Source organism: Nipponia nippon, unplaced genomic scaffold (genome assembly GCF_047370975.1).
Source record: "Nipponia nippon isolate SJK-2023a ecotype South Korea unplaced genomic scaffold, ASM4737097v1 scaffold_1, whole genome shotgun sequence".
Lineage (NCBI taxonomy): Eukaryota > Metazoa > Chordata > Aves > Pelecaniformes > Threskiornithidae > Nipponia > Nipponia nippon.
The window spans coordinates 84,059,113-84,080,124 of record NW_028262290.1 but is presented as its reverse complement, the minus strand read 5'-3'; the positions used below and the strand labels follow the sequence as shown (position 1 = coordinate 84,080,124).

The 21,012-nt window shown below is 36.3% G+C and overlaps 1 protein-coding gene across 6 annotated transcripts in view; it reads left to right on the top strand.

The window, feature by feature from the left end:
- The window catches only part of CDH18 (cadherin 18), a 565,378-nt gene that overhangs the window by 213,931 nt on the left and 330,435 nt on the right, over positions 1–21,012 (top strand). For 5 of the 6 annotated variants that reach the window (XM_087761202.1, XM_087761183.1, XM_009469019.2 and 2 more), the window contains one exon: positions 20,230–20,315. The gene's annotated coding sequence lies outside the window, so the exon portion shown is untranslated. Of the gene's footprint in view, positions 1–20,002; positions 20,112–20,229; positions 20,316–21,012 lie in introns of those variants that run through there. The other variant, XM_087761173.1, reaches the window with a different exon arrangement.

Sequence of the window (21,012 nt, the reverse complement as noted above, 5' to 3'; positions counted from 1 at the left end):
GGAAAGGGTCTTCATTAGAGTAGCATTGATATGGGAAGGTAACATAAGACAAAAAGAGGAGTTATCAGATATAGATAAAGCATTTCAGTATTGTCATGTTATTACTTATTTTAATTATTTTTTTTATCTCTGAAAGAAGACAGTGGAGTGGGAAGTGAAAATGATAAGTATAAAATTGTTACCAATTTGTTGCATCCAGATTAGCTTGCTTGAATTCCCATCTTTGATGGAGACAATCTTCTTGAGCATTATAGTCTAATTTTTAGTCTAACATGCAGATTATTATTAATCCAGTTACAATAATGCTAACACTTGTAGTTCAGTTCAGTATATTCAGTTAAAATGAGATAAACACAAAATTTCCAAGGATCTACCCCTTTTTCTGATGTTCTCCTCACCTTTCCCCTGCCCTTTGGGCTCCCAAGGCTCAGTCTGGAGGGCTGAAGAAGGGCTGCAGACCAAGAGGACTGTCTTTGTGATTTTTCCCAGGGATGAAATTGAGGTTTACCAACCTGTAGGTTTCATGGACTGTTCTTCTGGCCCTTTTTGAAGATGGTTGCAACATGTGCCTTTCTCTCACCCTTTCTGTGGATCTGTGGCCCTGGCTATTGTGTCCAGCCCCAGGGATGGCTCCCTTGCCCCAAGCACACTGGGCAGATTCCAGCTCCTGCAGTTACCCCAGTGCGCTTCATGCACTGCAGGGCAGCAGTCGAGCTGCAGAGTCGGGAAGCAGGGTGCAGCAAAGCCTGCCTACCGAGGCCAGTGGCAAGAAAGGGAAGAGGTGCTGAGGAAAAGTGCTTCATTGTTGTACTGGCACGGGCATGTAGCTAGACAATGGGTAGGTGACATGCCCAGTTAAACACTTGGCTAAAACTGTGAAGTCAGTGTTCATATCTGAATTAGATGTAGCTTTAGGTAGTTATGGGAACATCCCAGTTTAATCAAGAACATTAACATGTTGTTTGCAGGTGTTCAAGTGGTTTCTCTAGCCAGTGGATTACTTGAAGTGTCCTGCCACGGTGGGATACCTGACGTTGTTTAAGGACTGCGACTTCTGGCCAGAAACTGTCCATGTGGAACTCGCGGAGATTCTGCTTGTGAGAGATTAGGAGTTTTTTAACCTATTTTTAAAACTACCTTTAACTATCTTTATTGTCTCTTACTTTAAATAATTTTCTTCTGTCACAAATCTGTAGCACTTAATTTCTAGAGGGCAATCATTTTCCTCTTGGCCTTGATTTTGTTAAGCTCCTTTAGTTTTCCTGCATGAAAAGTCTCTGCAATTCCATTAATATATTACTAGCTTTTCTGGGCTCTTATTTTAGTTCAAATGCACCTTTACTGAGCAGGTTGACCAACGCTGTACAAAATATTCTAGAAGGCATTGATTCTTTTTTCATTCTTTGCTGGGATAGTCCATTCTTTCTTGAAGGTAAAGTCACTAATAAAAACTGTAGATAAGATGAAAACTGATAGAGAGCACAGTAGAAGGAAATTGCAAATGGATGACCATTTATAGTACTCTGAGGACACACTCAGGTAGAATAATCATTATTCTTTTGTATACAGATCAAACAACACGTTTATATTTTTGTTCCAAAACATTACTGAAATGTGGCTTAAAACACCTCTATATATTTACTATTTTTTGGCCAGTTCACATCAGAAGAAGAAAGTGAAGAATGACCTACATTGGGGTAGCTGGTTTCTGCTTAATGGTCTGAGTTTGTCTCTGCTTTTGTGTACCCGTCTTGTTTCTGCAGAATTTCAGATTACGTATCAGAACAAGTAATATGACTACTAAATTAGTTTTCTGCTGGTATATAATGGCATGATGCTATCAAAACCAACAGCTTTACTTAAGTGGATTTCAGTAGATTGTTTGTAGATCTCAAGAGACACTCTGTAGCATATCAAAATGATATATATCGGCTTGAGATAAGATCAATCATTTCAGCAAAATGTTGAACGTATGGTTTACTTGCCACAGTCAGAGCACTACACTCCTTTTTATCCACACACTCAAATATTCAGCCGTGTCTGAATAATTATGTCTGAATCTCCTGTTGTCTGCATATAGGAGGAAGTGGAAAGCTTTTAGTTCTGTTTTCTTTAGTTTTGCTGTTTGCTTAGGAATTCCCTGACAATTTGAGCTGACTGTATGTGGACTGTAAAAAGCTATATTTGCTTAATGAGAGTCGTGCAAGACAATGTTTGGGTTTTTTTACATAACTGAATGGTAACCTTATTCAATGTCTCAGTCCTGTCTCTGTTAGGTATCCTTTGTTTCCGTTTTATTCATTGCATAATATGGACCTTTCCTTCTCTGTCACTAGGGGCTTTTCCTTTACAGAAAGAAATCAGAAGCTTTTGAAATCCATGTAATTGTGTTCTATGAACATAGTCAGGAACATTAAAATATAGCCTCTCTTATTTGTTAATACTTGGTTGCTTAGGCAGATAAAACAGAATGCTAGTTACTCTAGGAGCCTGTGTTGTACAATGCTCTTGATTTAAAAGAACTTCAGTGTCACTGCCTTCAGAAAATGAAGCAGCTGCAATAAGCAAATATCTATTTGAAGAGAAATTGGGACCAATGAATTGAACAGATTGGTTAGGACACGTCCAAAAAGTCTACAAGTGGTGATTTTAGAAGTAATGAAGTCTTGAAGTAGTATCTAAAGAAATTCTTTGGAATTTCTCCTAATGAAGTGATAGCAACTCTAATACTGTTCTGGTTCACAAGTTACTCACCTTTAACAGAGATTGAAAATTTCTGTCCCTGGAACACTTAGAAAGAGCTTTAGGTGTGGTAAACTGTCAAGTGAGAGATTCACTTGAAAAGTAGGAGAAAGACAGTCACACTCATTTTGGCTATAGGAAGAAAATATATTTCATAGTCATGTTGTCTTCAAATATCTGTGAATTAGCAAGACAGATTTTTATGCATGTATTTATCAGGGAATTAATTTAGGTTCAGAAGGTAGGGTGGTTTTTTTTCCTTTTTTTTTTTCTTTTTTTTTTTCCTTTTTTTTTCCTTTTTTTTTTTTTTCCTTTTTTTAATGATTAAGTCCAGATTGATTTCAAAGATCGTTTAGCAGCCATGTAAATTAACCTGTTAATGAAAACCCATGTGACAGCAACAGCAGCTGGTGCAACACCCCCTCCCCCTCATCCTACATAGAGGGTATCACAGAGGGTAGTCTCTTGCTTTGGAGTTGTGCTATAGTGGCTGCAAGCTTCTGGGACAATTCTGTATCAGCTTTCAGCTTGCTGGATGGGGTTTTGGATGCTTATTAAAATAACTGTTGGTATCAATGATGAACAGGTAAAAATATACTAGTCTTCAGATTAACCTCTTGCAGATGTAGGTTCCCAGTATCTTTGACTATACATAAGAAATCATAATATGCAAAAAGACAGTTATATGACTGCAGTGTTTCTTAAAATATCCAATTTTCATAACTAGAGAAAAAATAATGACACTAAAGATATAAAATTGGAATCAAGTAATACTGTCAAGCACGTTATTTCATCCGACTTTGAGATTTTTGCTGGAAGGGTAAGAATCTTCTTAGGTAAGTAGAGGACACACTAAACCAAGCTTCATTTAGAAAATTACAATAGGTATTAAAAAATGGAGATACTAGTTCCAAAAACTGGTTTGAGGTTATATTTTAAAAAAATAAACCCATCTTAGGTATTAAGAATTTCAGTAAGCTACCTGTGATTTTTTTTTTCCTAAAAGGATAAATAAATTAGTCAAAGTAAAAATAGCAATTTAATTGTTTAATAACCAGTATTTGTTACACAAGACTCTATGAAGAATATTTATACATCTGAATCTTGTGTCTAAGGGGCTTTGGAGTAATGATACTTAGCTGTGTGTAGAAACTAATAATGTTTCTAGTTAAGCAGGTGAAGAGCTGAGAACTGCCAATGAAACCTATTAACTGGAAATTAAGAATAGTCATACTTATCAAAACTTGGCTTTCTGGTTTTTTGCCTTTGCCTCAAAATTGGGAATAAAATGTTAAAATAAGTGTTAATTACTGATTTTCAACAAATGTTCTTCAGTGATAGGTCATAAAATTTATAAGTGATCAGAACTGTGCAAAGCAACAGCAATAAACGGAATGGCAATTTTTGCTGTTATTTGAGTAATATTCCCGATTAGTGCTGTTGGGGATAAAAGGGGAGCTTGCTGCTACCCACAAAAAGTAATAACAGTCCATGAAATTTTTATGAAAAGTTTTTGGTGGGTTTTTTTAAGTGGTGTTTTCTAGAGAAGACTATTTCTAAAATAATATATCTTGCCCAGCAGACTACTTTTCTACTAAGTAATGATCAAGGGAAGGTAATCCATCAGTTCTGCTCTGACGCAGCCTTACATAGAATCAGGTGAATCATAGGTATTACTGAGAATATCTTGCATATCTTTTTCAAAGGCCATGATGTTACTTGAGTCCCAGTCCTTCGCAAATTGCAGGCATTAATGTTTCCTTCATGAGACTTCAGAATGTAGAACGCAAGCTATTGGGGTTAATACTCTTATCTTCATTCATTTAGTTAACTATTATTTGTGTTTTGCGCTCATAAAAGTCAGCCAAGCATAGAGGAACACACATGCTTTGCTGAAAACTTTAGAAACTCAGATTGAAGACGTGTAGCACAGAATAAAGACTCTGCGGGCAAAGCTCAACAAGCGTTGCAGCTGGTTAGATTGTAAGCGTGATTCATCTGGAAGACAAAGTAAAGTCATGTTCTGTACCAGTTTAGTTGCAGCTGTCGATAATTCTTTTGCCAGCTGTGTATCATTTGTAGCATAATTGAGGTTATACTTTCCACACCTTGTATGCTGTTACTTACCTGAGCCACAGATTTGAAGTTCAGACTACCCTTGAATATGCACAACTGTATATCACATCTTAGAAAATGGAGTACTTGGGTGGATAATAAGATGGTTTAATTGCACTCGTTATCCTTATCATAGTTTGTCTCTGGGGAAGAAGCTACTCTAAATTTTCTGGGTTCGTTTCAAGATACAAGTGTAGGTGGGGTTCTTTGGGGTTTGTGTTTGGTGGTTTGTTTGGTTTATTTTGTTTTTTGTGTTTTTTTCTTTTTTTTTTTTTTTAAACTTCAGTCATTCTTAATAGTTGTGCTCCTTGTTTTACTTATTTTTCATTTCACCACTGAAATTCACTATTTTTTTTGCAACACCACTAATTTGCCTCTCCATGCGTAACGGTAATGCATAAAACCAAGATTGCTTGCTAGGTACTTCTTGAGTTAAGACTGCTGCTGAAAGTGTCTACCTTCCGTCCAGCTTCTCTCTGTTGTGCATTTATTTGAGTATAAGCTACCTGAAGAATCCAATTTTAGACCCAAATGTCAATGCATGTTATTTTCTATGAGTTATTTGTGTATTTATTTTAAGCTTCTGAGATAATGGCATAGGAAATATTCCTTCCAGTGGGAAAGACAATTATTAGCTTTGACTGAGAAGCAGCTGAAGAGAGTGGTAGTGTGAGGGATGCTACAATATTGACGCTTAACAAGTTGATATTGCTGTGTTTGGAACTGGAAGAGAAAATTTGCTTAACTGATAATGTCAAGCATATCAAGATTGTTTGGCAAACTGTATTTATTTATGATAGCATCAGAATGCTACCTAGGATGTTATGTTTCTTTTCAGTGAATTAACTAATAAATCCAGGGAGGAAAACAGCTTTGAGTATCTTTTGGAAGAGCTGTGAACTGGAAGGAGAAGAAAATAAACCAGTATTTCACCTTTGGTCTAATGACAAGAAGTTGGGAACGGTTTAGAGAACAGATTTCCTTTCACGAGAAAGAGTAAGAACAAGAAAATGCAGAGCTGCCTTATTTTTCCAGGGTAGGACTGCTGCCATAACATAGAAATAAAATCTAGTAGATCTTACCAGTTTCTGAAACAAGCTGGTTATTCAGTGGTTGTGAAGAGTAGTTTTCATTATTTCTTATTAATAGGTAAACTCTTTAAGGAAATAGATCAGTACATTGATAATTGCATGCAACTTTTTAAACAATTGACCGGGATGTTCTTTGCACACAGTCTACAAATGATATTGATAATAAATTAGCATTTATTTCACTATTGTAAAATAAAATATTTGTGTTGATCTCAAAAGTAGTATTTTTTTATTTAAAAAGAGAAGGAAAAGGTGTTTTTTTAAAATTTTCTAATATGCCTTGGAAATTTATTTTTGCATTTATATATATTCCATTCTGATGTGCTTTTCAGTAATCAGGACTTTTTCCTCCTAGACTTCTACTTTAATTCAGTTATAGCTTCAGCTCAGTCAACTCTTTAGTTTCACTTTTATTGTTCTAAGTAAGGTTGTGATGATAATGATCTTCTCCAGATAAATTAGCATACTATTGCATGGTGTTAACATACTTTTGTTCTTTGATAATTCTTAACTAAAAACTTAAATTTCTAACTCCATTTTTATATTTGATCCATCTTTCTCCAAACTGCAAGAGAAGAACATCAATAAAAAAGTGATATATTTATTCTTGAAGAATTCAGACCAGGTAAAGCTGCAGTCTCTTAAGACTGTGCACTTGATACTGGCTTAAATAAAGACATTTGGAAAATACTGAAGTGAAAGAACCATTCCATCTTTCCTTTTCAGTTTCTGGTTAATATATCTTTCTTACCTTCTATGTTGAAATATAAAATGAGAATGATGTTCCACAAAGTTCATCTTCCATTATTTGAAAGAACTCGTTTTACTTAAAATGTTTATGAAGGAATAAAATTCAGCTAAAGTTGGTGATGGGGAAAAACAAATTTTAAACGGATGACTTAAAAAATAACAGGAATAATCCTGATGAGTTCCAAATTAGATAAGTAGACTATTTTTTCATTTAAACCTTGGCAGTTTATTACATGTTCTTTGTGAGTCGCTTAGATTTGTACTTGTTCTTTTAGGTTTTGTTCTGTTACTTAGGACATTGTATTGATTTATTGTATTATGTCTGTGCCATTTCATAAAAATAATACTAATTGATTAAAATTGAAGTGATAGATGATTAAGTTTATTTTTCATGCTAATGCTAGAGTTCTGGAAAAATTTTGGACTACCTATTATGTTTACACCCTATATATTCCACGGTTGTGACCATATGGTCATATGGATGCAATCATAGGCTTTGAATTTGCATTCTGTTTTCAAGTGTGCTAAAATTGTTTTGACACCTCATATAGCTTATTTAAGCGAAAGGCCTGCACATATGGCAAGCATAGTGCGAAGAACAATTTTGTAGCTAGTTCTCATGCACAGTGCTGTACTGAGCCCAGTCAGCCAACACTGTCTTGGCAGAGCGGCAGAATAGAATCTGCATAGCTATTACAGTCCATCAGTGCATATTGTCCTACAATTTAATTTATGATGACTCTTTTACTACTTTTACATAAAATGAGTTCTTCATCTGTATTTTCATTATGTGCTTAGGTTGTTCTTGGCCTATTTTCCTTTTCAAATGTAGTTTAACGAGGCTGCCTGCTTCTATCTGCCAGTCCCTCCTTTCTGACTTCTAAATTGGTTTGCCAGTTTCTATTCAAGGTGAAAATAAGGAAAAAGTCTCAAAGGTCATTATATTTGTACATTATTTGTGTGAAAACTGGTTAACGAGTTGAATGGGAGAGCAGCATTAGCCTCCCCTTGAGGAGAGGACAGGCAGGACGGGACTTGAGCATCACACATGCTGTTCGCAGCAGCTCATCAGCCAGTCATCGCATTTGTTGTAACTCTCCTCTCAGTGCGCAAATAGCTGCAGGCACAGCATGTGCAATCTTTTGTTTAGTAGGGGTGTGATAGGGATGTTGGGGAGCTGATGTCGTTGTCATAAAAATAGGAATAAACACAAATCTATAGGAAGAATAATGTAGATATTTCTCTCTGTATGTGGAACAGCTTGCTTATACTGTGTTTTTAGTGATAACTGTTAATGTACGGGTATCAAAAAGCCTATTGCGCTTTCATTGGGCATGCTAAGTAATTTTTGAAGAAAACAGGCCTGTAGAATTGGTTTGCTTTAGCAGATTTGTATGCCCATCTAAAATAATGGACTGATGAGCTACTTTTTCTTCTGAAAGACTTTCTAAATATGCATGCAAGATTTTTAGAATAAGACATGTTTTGCATTGTTTTAATTATAGTTCGAATATCACAAAAAAAAAGTAGATAACAGAACGTAATGCTAGAGAGAGACAGATTAGAGGGAGGGATCAGCACTCATTAAAAGTTCTAGGAATTTGTGTCATTTAGAGGCAGGGCAAGGCTTGTGATATTGGTGGAGTACTTTGTCTTCATATGGTTTTCCGTCCAAGACTGACTTCAGCTGCAGTAAAGCACGTGTGAGAGGATATGTCTCAGCTGTTCAGTTCTGGAAACTTTTAATCTGTTGTGAGACAATACAGAATACCAGAACTGTAGACGTAAGATTGTTCTGAAGTTCCTGGGAGGCAGAGCTAGAACTTAAGCCTCACATCTTCAAAAGGTCTCCAGGGTCTAGCATCAGGACCAGAATCATTTTTGCTGGTGAGGCTTTATAATTGATGGAAAGAAGTAAGCAACTTGTCTGACCTGTTACAGACATCTAGAATAGGATGAGTTGCACTGATGTCTGTTTCCCTCTACTGACCCTAAAGAGAGTCTAAATGGCTAGCTGGTGAAGACATTTTGAAGGTCTAAATTTTGGCAGACTAATCCACCCGCAATCTGTAAGATACTTCATGGAGACTGAAAGTGTGTGTGTAAACATAACCCTTATCAGCTTCTATTTTCAAAACCCTTTGAATGTTCTAATGCTAATAATGTTAGGAGTAAACTCGGATACTTAATATGATTATATTAAAAAAATGCCTTACTGAGATAACTACACTACAAAATGTAGGAGCTGCAATGACAAGGAAACAAATTATTAGAACCACCTGATAAATTCACTCTTATTTTCGGTTAAGGTTTGTACAGAACTTTTCTGTTGCTTCAATACCAATGAGAACTTTAAGATAACTCAGCTGCCACTGACTGTAACAAGTCTTTATTGTGCTGAGTATGTGAGGGGCAGAGTTAACCCACAAACAGGAGGTACTGTAATGTAGCCTGGGAGATCTGCATCCTTAGTAAAACCAGAATGAATCTAGAGTTTCATCTTACTTTAACAGGCACACAGTATTTTACTGAGATTTCATATATTTTGTTTACATTTGCTACATACTTGCAATTTTACTTTTTGTTCCCTTTCACGTTCTTGAGGGGAGAGGGGGATTTCTAATATTTCACTGTTTTTCATATGTTGTTTGCTATCTTTTCAGTCCTTAGGATGAAAAGCATCCCCTAGATTACTCTGTATTGCTGTATTCTTCCCCAATAAGTTCTTAGTCTATTATGAAAAATGAAAGAGCAAAACAGTAGCAACCTCTCAGCCTATTATTTCTGTATTCTTCCATAGAAAACAAAGAAGTACTTCAGCAAGAAAGTTGTGCTTAATACCCTACCTAATTTCTATTCCTATCAGCTTGTGGTATTCCAGGAGCACAGGAGGAGAAAGACAGGAGCTATCCTAAGTAGCAGACTGCTAATTGAAAGGGAAAAGCAAATATCTTATGTCTCTACAGTCATCATCGCTGCAGAATTATTTGGAATTATTGTAAGTGGAAGTTGTGTGCTCTTATTTCAGAGAAGATAGGACCAACTTCTGGGGTATACAGAGATTTTATGGAGACTATGCAAAAGCGGAATTTTGGGTGTCAGCAATAGCAGATAAATCTGGAACTAGTAGAGAATATGTAAGTTACCTAACTAACTTAAATATTAATTTAAATACCTGTTTCAAGCCATCACTTTTTAAAATCGGGGAGAGAGTCTGTCCAGTGCAGCAGATGGTGGTGATGATGACCTTTTTGCCATGCTTTTTTCCAGATTTTTGTACTTTTCATTTTATATAAGATTCTTAGTAAAATTGGCTGTTAAACCCATGTTACCTACCTAATGACCAAACTAAGTTTTCTTCCTATGCTAAGAGCACAACAGTTTCATTCAAAATTATCAAGACGCTGTCTTTGTGAATGTGGGAGTACGTGGTACAAAATATGTGGATATGTTTACACAGATAACAGTTTGCTTGTCTTGCTTATGTTTGTCATATGATTTCACATGGGCAACAAGAAAGGAAATCTTAAAATGGAAAATATGCTCACTGCTAGAGGACAGCCACTGGCTGTATTCTGTGCCCCTCTTGTATGTGTATATTGTCCTTCACAAAACAGACTTAGTAGTCTGGCTGAGGTGCTAATTCATTACTTTTACTGTAATATTGCATATCCCTCAGGAGCGGTCACATAATTGGCTCACAACAGAACAATCCAGGTAACTGCCATTGTCGCAATTACAGTACTTAATGAGTACTGAAGGCTAGATGTTTTACTTCTTCCTCACATTGTGCCGTTCTTGCACTTTTGCAAAATGTGTGTAAAACATCGCAGTAATTGAGAAGTGTCAGTAACTGGTTGGGTACAGAACAAGTTCTTTATGTTTTGAAGTTTCCTGAGTGCTAGTGCAGCACTTTGAAAAATTCCTTAACGACTGCGTAGCAGTTCCTAAACTAGTGATTTGGGAGTCCCCTGCTAGCACACTAATGATCCAGACAGCAGCATTAAATCAGTTGCTTTAGTTTAAGTACTTCTTGAATGTACATAAAGCCTTACTTTATTGGGAATTGAACTAACTACCTGCAGTCTGAAAAGCAATAAGTTGGACACTTAAGCAAAGGTGAATTACTAATAAAGAGCAAAAGTTTTCTCCTGTATGTGCTCTCTGAAAGCTCTGAGCTGTTTGGGTAGAAGGGTGGTACAGCAGTTGTTGAAGCTTAACATGTTGAGGCTTACCAGTCCTCGGAGAGATCTTTTTTAACACTCCTCAGAAATAAGTGACTCACAGAAATACCATAGTAAAGGCTTTTGGAAGATGGAAGAGGCAACACTTCAACACCATTTCACAGATTCATTATGTTCCCCTAATCTGTTTAGCAGCTACACCAGTTTTTCTCTGACAGTGACTTTAGAATAAAATAAGAACAGTACTATCAGTGTAGAGTCTACCACCTGCCTATTTTCTGCAAGTTTTACTTAAATATTATTAAATGCACTCTTTGTATGCATAATTTGTGAATTTGTCTCCCACGGGTTACACTGCTGAGAAAACCATTTGATAAATTCTTTAACAGTTTTAGATTTTATTGCTGTCCGTCTATCCCTCCAAGCAGAATGTCAGGCAAAAATACCAGGAGCACTGCATGGATGAACAAGGAGCTCCTGGGCAAACTCAGACACAAAAAGGAAGCATACAGAAGGTGGAAGCAGGTGATGTGGGAGGAATATAGAAGCACTGTTTGAGCCTTCAGAGATGCTGTTAGGAGGAGGAAAGCCCAAATGGAATTGAATCTGGCCAGGGATGTCAAAAGACAACAAGAAGGGCTCCTATATGTACATAGGTGACAAAAGGAAGACTAGGGAAAATGCAGGCCCACTGCTGAATGAGGCAGGGGACCTGGTGACATAGAAAAGGCTGAGGTTCTGAATGCTACCTTCTTAGTCTTTACTGGCAAGACCAGCCTTCAGGAATCTCAGGCCCCGAAGACAGGGGAGAGGCTGGAGCAAGGAAGGTGTACTCATGGTGGAAGAGGATCAGGTCAGGGAATACTTTAGCAAACTGGGACGTACATAAGTCCATGTTTCACCAACTTGATAAACTTCTATGATGAAATGACTGTCTTGGTAGATGAGGGTAGAGCAGTGGACGTCAGTAAGGCTACCTAGGGTTCAGCAAGGCTTTTGACACTGTCTCCCGTAAGATCCTCATAGAGAAGCTGATAAGGTATGGATTGGATGAAGAGACAGTGAGGTGGACTGAAAACTGGCTGAATGGCTGGGCCCAAAGCGTGGTGGTGAGTGGCATGAAGTCTAGTTGGAGGCCGGTAACTAGCAGGTACACCCCAGTGGTCAACACTGGGTTCAGTCCTGCTTAACATCTTCATTAATGATCTGGATGATGGGGCAGAGTGTAGCCTCAGCAAGTTTGTAGATGACACAAAACTGGGAGGAGTAGCTGACAGGCCACAGGGTCGTGCTGCTGGAGAAATGGAAGTTCAATAAGGGGAAGTATAAAGTCCTACACCTGGGGTGGAATAAACCCAGGCACCGGTATATGATGGGGGCTGACCAGCTGGAAAGCAGCTTGGCAGAAAAGGACGGAAAAGCTTGGCAGAAAAGGGGTCCTGGTGGACACAAAGTGAATCATGAAGAAGGCTGGTGGTGCCCTGAGCTGCATTAGGAGTGTTGTTACAGCTGAACTGTGTAGCCTGCACAACAGATTTGGACAATGCAAATAAACAGATCAATGTAAAGAAGTATGTGTACAGACAGATACAAACCAATATAAAGCCAATAGATAAAAGGATGCAGGACTAACAGGTAAAGCTTATCTGGGAGAAGGGAACACACGGAAGATTCCATTGGTCACAGAAGCAGACTGGATCCATTTGGCATGGAATAATGGAGTGTTTCTCCAGGAGTAAAAACAAAGCTATCTTAAATGTAAAGATTAATATGATTTTCTCTCTCAAAAAAAAAAAAAAAAAAGTTCGGTTTTTTTCATGATGATTTAAATAACTTCATTTTAATGTTTTAGGTATATGGGCACATTTTTTTTCTTTTGGTATAAAACTAATACCCTCCTAAAATTTAAATATTGCTTCTCACCTGTTTATTTAGTCTGTTCTAAAATGTCCACAGTGGTACTGAGAATCCTTCCTTGACAATTACTGTGATTTTCTTGAAAAGCAAGTCAGAACAAAGACTGACTTTGTGTCTGCGGACTAATGCATATTGTCCCAAATTGAAAAGAGAAAAGGTAGGCTAGAAGAGATGGAGTCTCAGTTTCTTTTGCTTTTCCTTGGTCAACTGGAGAAATAACAGAGTGTACATCTGTCCTATAATATTAGGGATAATGGAGAAATCTTTCTTCCCAGAAGTCTGTTTTCTTTAGTAAGTGCTGTGTTCCAGGTTTATTGAAGGAGACATTTGTAAACTTCAGAAATCCTAAAACCAGGTCTTTTAGATCTCCTGAATAGCGTGCAACATCTTTGCTATAAAGAAGAGAGAGAAAATGCCAAACAAAGCAAATGAAGCGAGTTTGTGCTTTCTTAGAGGAATTTTGTCTGTCTTTCACCTTAATTTCTTCCAAATAAGACAAGAGCACTTCCCAATACAGGCTGGATGGCATGCTCACTGTATAATACGAAAAATCTCACTAGATTCACTTTCTTCCATTTTTAGGCATTATGTGACGTCCCTAATGGAACACGCTACTGCTTCAAGCTTGCAGCTTCTTGAGCAGGAAGCAGTTGACAGCAGTACTGTGTTGTTTTCTAGTTGCAAATCTTTTCTGTGTTTGTGCTCTTATCTTAAAAAAAAAAAAAAAAGGTGTTTGAATATGTCAGATTCTCCTTCAGAGAACATTATTTTATAATCAATTTATTAAACATTCAGATTTGACTTAATAATCATTTAAGTCTTGAGTACAGTCTTTTTATCTGTCACAAGAGACAGTCATCCTTCGTTTGTAGTATATTTCTGATTGTGGTATGCTGAAAGTCCAAGAGTAGTTCTTTAGTATCACCCTATGCAGGCCCTGGCAATTGTCCAACCCAGTCATGAGCCAAAGAAAGGGAATAAAAAGCAACAAAAAAAAAATGCTGCTATTCTCATTTGATAGGTTAGAAAACTGAAGCAAAAATCTGCCTAAACTGCTGATGATTGTACAGTGATTTATCAGACTATTATTCAGTGAGTTCTCTCACCTCAAAATTGTGCTCCAGTTGACAGAGAAGTCTTTTCATTTCTTCTTTACACTTACTGTGTTTTTGGAATTTAAAGAACATTGTAGTCGCAGCTAAAACTCGGCTAAGGAAAACAAAGCATTTCTCTGACATTCCCCTATTGCATGCACTGTTGTATCCCCATCTCTTCCTTTTTGCTTCTAAGTCAGACTAGCCGGCTGCTCTGCTCTCCTGCTACACAGACAACTGCAGTCAGCACTGTATGCTCAATAAAGCCTTCAGTCGTTTCAAGTCCTTTCCTCTCCCTCAAGTCACAGATTGTTTTCAATATACAGTCAATTTGTGGGAAATAGAAAATTGTTTTGTAACCTCACTGAACAGACTGAGACCCAATTATACTTTATGAAGAAAAGATTGTATGCCAGTGTGCAATTTAGAATACGCTGTGGGACCTTCTGTGAGCTCAGAAATGATCTTCTACGTGGTGGCTTAAAAATATTGTTTGCTTCCTTTATCTTGGGATGTCTCTTTTTATGTGAAGAACATCATCAGACTTCAAGCAGTCTGAAGGAAAGCAGAGCCTTTACTTCTATATATCCAAAGGGAGCTATCTGCTATCACTCTTGATTGTTTGACAGGAAAATAAGCTCATACCAGTTTTTGCTTTCACTATCATTCTCTGAAGAAAATTTATGATTCTGCTATGGTGAATCTAAAGCTGTTCCTCTGCTTTCTCTGTTATCCTGTTTCTGCTTAATACAACTGTATTCCTTTTTCTTGCATATTTGATTTTTAGTAAGTCTGATTTTCTCTTGGTGCTAGACATTTAGTTTTGTCCTTTTGGTAATATAAATTAAAATGTCACTGCAGCCAGAAGTCTCAGACTGTTGTCTGAATTGAGAGTAAGTCATGGTTAGACTCGTCTGGAATTTTAACAACAAAGTATATTTGTGTCAGAAAATGCAACTTTGCTAAAGCAAGCTACACTGAATTTGATCAAATTTTGTTTTGGGAAGATGTGCAACATTCTGGTAATAGCAGTATTGAATGTTCTTACTTTTTTCTGACTTTGTTTTTAAACACATAAGGTATGTAAAAATATATAGTAGTTATCTGTATGTGTGTGCTTGTATCTCTAACATTCATAAGGTGTAAATTGAAAGGAAGTATTTCAATAAACTTCCCATTTATTCAGAAGTTTATATTGCTAATAGTTTGATTATTCCCTCCCACCGACAGTATTTTTTACTAGGAACTCCTACTTCAGTTAATTAGATAAGAATAAATAATAGAAATTAAATTCTACTTAAAATATTAAAATATATTTTCATTTTTCTCTTTTCCATCTCTTTTTATGAAAACTTTTTTTTAATGAATTGAGATCAGTGGTTGAGTTGTACTGCATGAATGAGAACACTCTCCCTTTACAATGAGCTGGAAACAAAATCACTAGAAACCATTTGGGTTTTTGTGCATTGAAAGGTTAATTGGTAAGACACAGCTATGATCTATTTCAGCCAGAGATTTAGCTGACTAATTTATTATGGCTTCCTCGTAAATTGGATGTAATGCTTTAGTAAGTGAAGAGTCACTTTTTCCAAAGGAATTCTAATGTGGTATCTAAATGTTGTTTGCTAATGTATATGTACGAGTAAGTACTAGTCCAAATGACGTTAGGACTGTTCTAGTAAATGGTGTCATCATCACAGATACCTGAATACTGTTGTCTATGCCCACATCATGCTTCCAGCTTTTTACTGCCAAGGGATGTTTGGATAGACAATTAGGAATTGTTTTGATAGTATGGACTTAAGTGGTTGTGGAATTTCTTTTAAGCAAAGCATTTAAGTGAGAATGGGATTTATCATACTTCATTCTGGTCTTGAAATCATAAACAATTTAAATGATGAATAAAATAAAATATAGATATCTGTTAAACTAGAGATAACATTTAATTCACTGTTTAGAATTCATCTAGAAACAGTAAAATGCTATTAAGCACTTAAAAGTGTAAGTTTCTAAGACTTCTGTCAAGATTTGCCTGCTTTTGTTGAGAAGAAAAAAACAGTATAACAGTTATGTTTAATTGTTATCTTATTAAAGACTTATTTGCATTTCCTTCCTTCACCCTCCAATTCCTTTCTCCTTTGCATATCTCTGAATATAAATTTTAGCCTGTGTATGGGAACAAACCAGAAAAAACAATACAGCTTCCCTCTCCACAAACAGGAGTGGTAGCAGAGACAAAACTGTGGCCCAGATTTGAGGCAGAATTCTGGCTGGGCTTTGTTCTTCTGTCCGTGAATAACTGCACTGCTCTTTACTCAGGGAAGATTGCCTGGTGGTACACCGGTTCCTAATAATTCAGATCTTATTTTAATCCAGTTTAAGGAAAAAAAAAAAAGTAGATCAGAAATTGGAAGAAAGCAAGGCTATGTGTTTGGCAACAAAAGAACTGGGTTCTAACAGATCTGAATCAGGTAAAAAGAACATCCTAGAAAAAGTGTAGAGAAAGAGAAATTCTGCTAAATGTTGAAGGATTCATTAATAGGTACAGGTAAAAATCCTGAATGCTGCATTTTTTTTCAGTCAAGAAATAAGAGTAATGGCAGTTCTCCATCTTAGAGACTTCCGTGACCATACAGATGTTAATGCCTTATAAAGATCAAGTGATAGGCAAGAGGGATTTTTCCTATATAGTAAATGTTCTTAATTATACAATCAAGAGGGGGAAAACAGAAGGAAAAAAAAAAAAAGGCATCACAGGTTATTTAACTTGCAGGCCTTTTTCTCAAGAAAGATAGGTATCAAGTAAGGCTACATTTAATAGTTACTTATGCTCTGTGGAACTGGAATTATTTCTTAAATAATTGCAGATGTGTTCCTAGGTCAAAAGAGGTGATTGTCCCACTATATTCAGCATTGATACTGCCTCACCTTCAGTACTGTGTGCAGTTCTGGGCTCTGCAATTTAAGAAGGATGTGAAAGTCCTTGAATGCATCCAGAGGAGGGCAAGAAAGCTGGTGAAAGGGCTGGAAGGAATGTCCTGTGAGGAGCAGCTAAGGACTTTGGGTTTGTCTAGCTTGGAGAAAAGGAGGCTGAGGGGCGGCCTCATTGCTCTCTACAGCTTCCTGAGGAGAAGAAGTGGAGAGGAAGATTCCAAGCTCTTCTCCCTGGTACCCAGTGGTAGGATGTGTGGGAATGGTTCAAAGCTACACCAGGGGAGGTTCAGACTGGACATTAGGAGGCATTTCTTTACCGAGAGGGCGGTCAAACACTGGAGCAGGCTTCCTAGAGAGGCGGTCGATGCCCCAAGCCTGTCAGTGTTGAAGAGGCATTTGGACAATGCCCTTAATAACATGCTATAACTTTTGGTCAGCCCTGAATTGCGAAGGCAGTTGGACTAGATGATCGTTGTACATCCCTTCCAACTGAAATATTGTATTCTATTCTGTTCTGTAACTATGTTCATTAGTTTTGTTATTGTCAAGTGAATTAGTGAAGTAAAGCCTAATTTAAAATTTGGCAATTTTTACCCTAGAAATGTTTTAATGTTTCTCCTAGAATCACAATCTCATTATAAAGGGAATTTAATTAAAAGTATCAGCTGAAAAGTGACAAGCAAATTTAAGTCCTGAAAGCATTACTGTTTGCGGTCTCTTTTTTAAAAGTCATTCTTCTTGGTACAGGTTTTGTGGAAGGGATTTCATTTAAAGAAGCTAGGGCTCTAGATGTCACTAAAACTCAAGTTCTCTGAATATTAGGGTACAAATCAATCAGTGATTCTTGTGTAGTGCACACAATTGTGTACTACAGGAATAAAACAGCTGGAAAAAGTAAACCTAAGACTGTCAGTTTGAAAGAGCAAAGCTTTTCTAATAGTACATATGAACCTTCAAATGTCTACAGGGACTAGACTAAATCCATGGATTTCTTTCAACCTGATATCATTAAGAATAAATACTTCATATATTTCTTAAAATGTTTGACAAATACAGATACATATAGTACGGAATTTTGGATCTTAAATCCTTAAAAAAAGGAGAAGAAAACATCAGATTTCAGAGTTGTAAATAAATACATGAACAACAAAGACACCAACTTAGTAGAAGCCTTTAAAATACCAAAACAAACAAAAAACCCAACAAACCTCAACTTAGTAGGAGCCTTTAAAATATCAAAACAAACAAAAAACCCAACAAACCCCACCCAACCAAAGTCAGGAGAAAAAGAAACAAAAAAATTAGCAGAGTGAAAGAATTGGGCATTTTCTCAAGTGTCAGCAAACACCATAAAATCAATAAATCTGATTGAATGCTCTACCTAATGAAGCAATATAAAGGTGTAATGATTTGTGTGAGAGACTACAAACAACTTCTAAATGTGTGCTCTTGCTCCATGAAACAATGCGTTTGAAGACTTCTACTTACTTAATGTATCTAAATAGGAAAGATGTCAGTATGAAAGAAAGGATCTGTTTTGTTGCCGCTTTTTACCTGGACATTGATTAAAAGATACGTCGTTCAACCAAGAGTTATTTTTACCACTGTCACTCCATTATCTCATTTGCAATGTACCATGAAAATGTTACATCACGCAGTTGAAGATAGCCCTTGGATGAAGAGACATTGGTTCAGCTTGAACCTTGCAAGTCTCAAAAATTGCTATCAAAAGGAGCAATATGAAAAATTGTATGAAACTCCTTTATATTACCATTTGAAAAAGTAATACAAAACCCCGAAGTCAAGCCACTTAAACTTATAAATGTTTATAAATCAAGATTTGGCCTTAATGGTAGCAGTGTGATTATTTTAATTTTGTGAACCTGAAATACAGTCTCCTAGCTCTTAAAGAATCTTACATGATAACATAGTATATGCCACTTCTTGCATCTAATTGTGAATGCTGGATGCCTTGTTTTAGTTTCTGTAGCATGTATTGGCTTTCATGTATTCAAACTCGTGTGTGCGTGATTACGTACATTCTCCTGAGAAATACTGAAGTAAAGGACACAGAATTAGGCATTGTCAGAAATTAGTTTCCTGACTTCTTTCCGACTTGCTACGTTACTGGCTTGTGGGTATGAACGAAGCTCTGATGAACACTTTTTAGTTGTTTTTAATTTCTGTTTTGGCTTTGTCTGCCTTTTATTACTTTCATTTGAATACTATCTTCATTAGGTTTTTTCCGCATTGTATTAAGGTTTCATACAACACAATCATCTTCCAGAACTGGGTTCGCTTAGTTTTGTTATTCTTGCATACCCTTCAAGCAAGCTGTGTTCTGTGTTGTTTTCTTTTAAAATAATTTGATTGTGTTGGTACAGATATATAAAGTAATTTGAAGTAAGGAATAACTCACAGGATGATTAAGATAAGAATATTTTAAAGTGAAGCTGAGGAGTTCAATACTAAGGAAGCTAAAAATGCAAAGGGCAATTTGTTTCTACAAATATGTTATTTTCTTTGAAGTTAATAATGAAGTTTTCACTTCTTAATAAAAAAATTTTTGTTGCAATAGTATTGATTTTTTTTTTTTTATTTTTTCCAAGGATCTGATAACCCAGGTTTTCTATTTCTAACTAATATGTCAAAAAATTACAATTGGTAAACATTTTCTGAGAAACTTACAATGTTCTAACAATGGTAGTGACTGCAGTAGTTTGTCTCTGATTCCTGTTTGTAGCATGCACTACTTCTTCACTGCTTACACGCACCATGTGCGCTTCTGAAAATGTGTAATGAGTGTCAAGATGCACCTAGGGGCTATGCATGGTTATAGAAATAAAATCAAAACATAATAACCTTATTTAAAAAAAAAACACAACAATTAAGTTCTCCTTGGTAAATCAAACATTATGATGATATGCAAGAGTGGGAGGTATGAGAATTCAATAGCCTCTCCTGCTACATTTTACATATCTTTATAATATTGTTCTTTCTGTAGAATCTAAATGAGTACATTTTTTTAGACTCTTGAAAGTTCGTGGTGAATGATGTCGACACATTTTATTTTAGGAATTTGTGAAATCATAGTTACATACACATCTGTTGAAAATCTGCTAAGGATTGCCTGATAGGAACATTTTTATATAGTGCCCTATTTATGAGGTTCCTTGCTGACTGCATTTTAAGAGAATGTCTCCCTGCACAGATGACATTCAGTTTTCTAATTCGCTTTTAATAAGGCAATCCTTTTCAGAGATTTATTTGCTTAAGATAATGAGGTAGGATTACAGAGGAATTAACTGCAATGCTATTAAGTTTTGGTTTGTTTTTTTTTTTTTCCTTGGGTCTAGCCTTATGCTTTCAGTCTGAAAGTAAGTTGAGATTTATTTTTCCTAGGCTACACAACAAATTCAAGACCAGAAGACAAAAAGGCAGCTGAGGTAGTAATTCTTCGGAAGAATTAAGACACCGATGTCTTTGAGGTATGTTTGTTTTGGAAATGCTGTTAATTATTTATTAATCTTGCTGCTATGGATAAGAGTAGTGGTGAGCTTTTGAACATTAGTGACTTTTTCACATCTTCAGATGTAGCTCTATTTGAAAGGAAACTCCAAAATGTACTTTTTTTCACTCTTTTTTGGTAAGCATGGGGAATTAGTTATAAATCTGCTTCTCTTTTATCTGGCACCATCTTTCTGTCTAGAAAATTAGATATAGCCAGATGCAAAGCTAAAAAAACGAAGGGTTCTATGTTCTTTCTGACTTCACAGTTACAGCTTTCTTCATGTGCCATAGTTACTGTGAAAAATTTCCAAATAAGAATGTTCTGGGAAAAGCTGTAAACGCTTTTCGTTTGGTATGCAATATAGATTGCTATGTTTTAAATAGGTACAAGAAACATTTCTATCAGCTTGATATAAAGAAAAGCATGATATAGAAATAAATTGCAAATAACTCAATAGGGGAGACAATAGAAAGTCACCCGTAGGTAGACCGAGTAATGGAGGATACACTAAGGAAATTCATTGCTGCCTTTCCACAGGTTTAAAAATAGCCTATTTAACACTGTTTCTCAGTTACAAAAATTGTTTGAACTCAATAAGCTGGATTTCACTTTTGTAAATGTACCAGCAAAGTGTGTGGGGTACTAAGTAAATGGAGTTGATAGTCATTTCATTT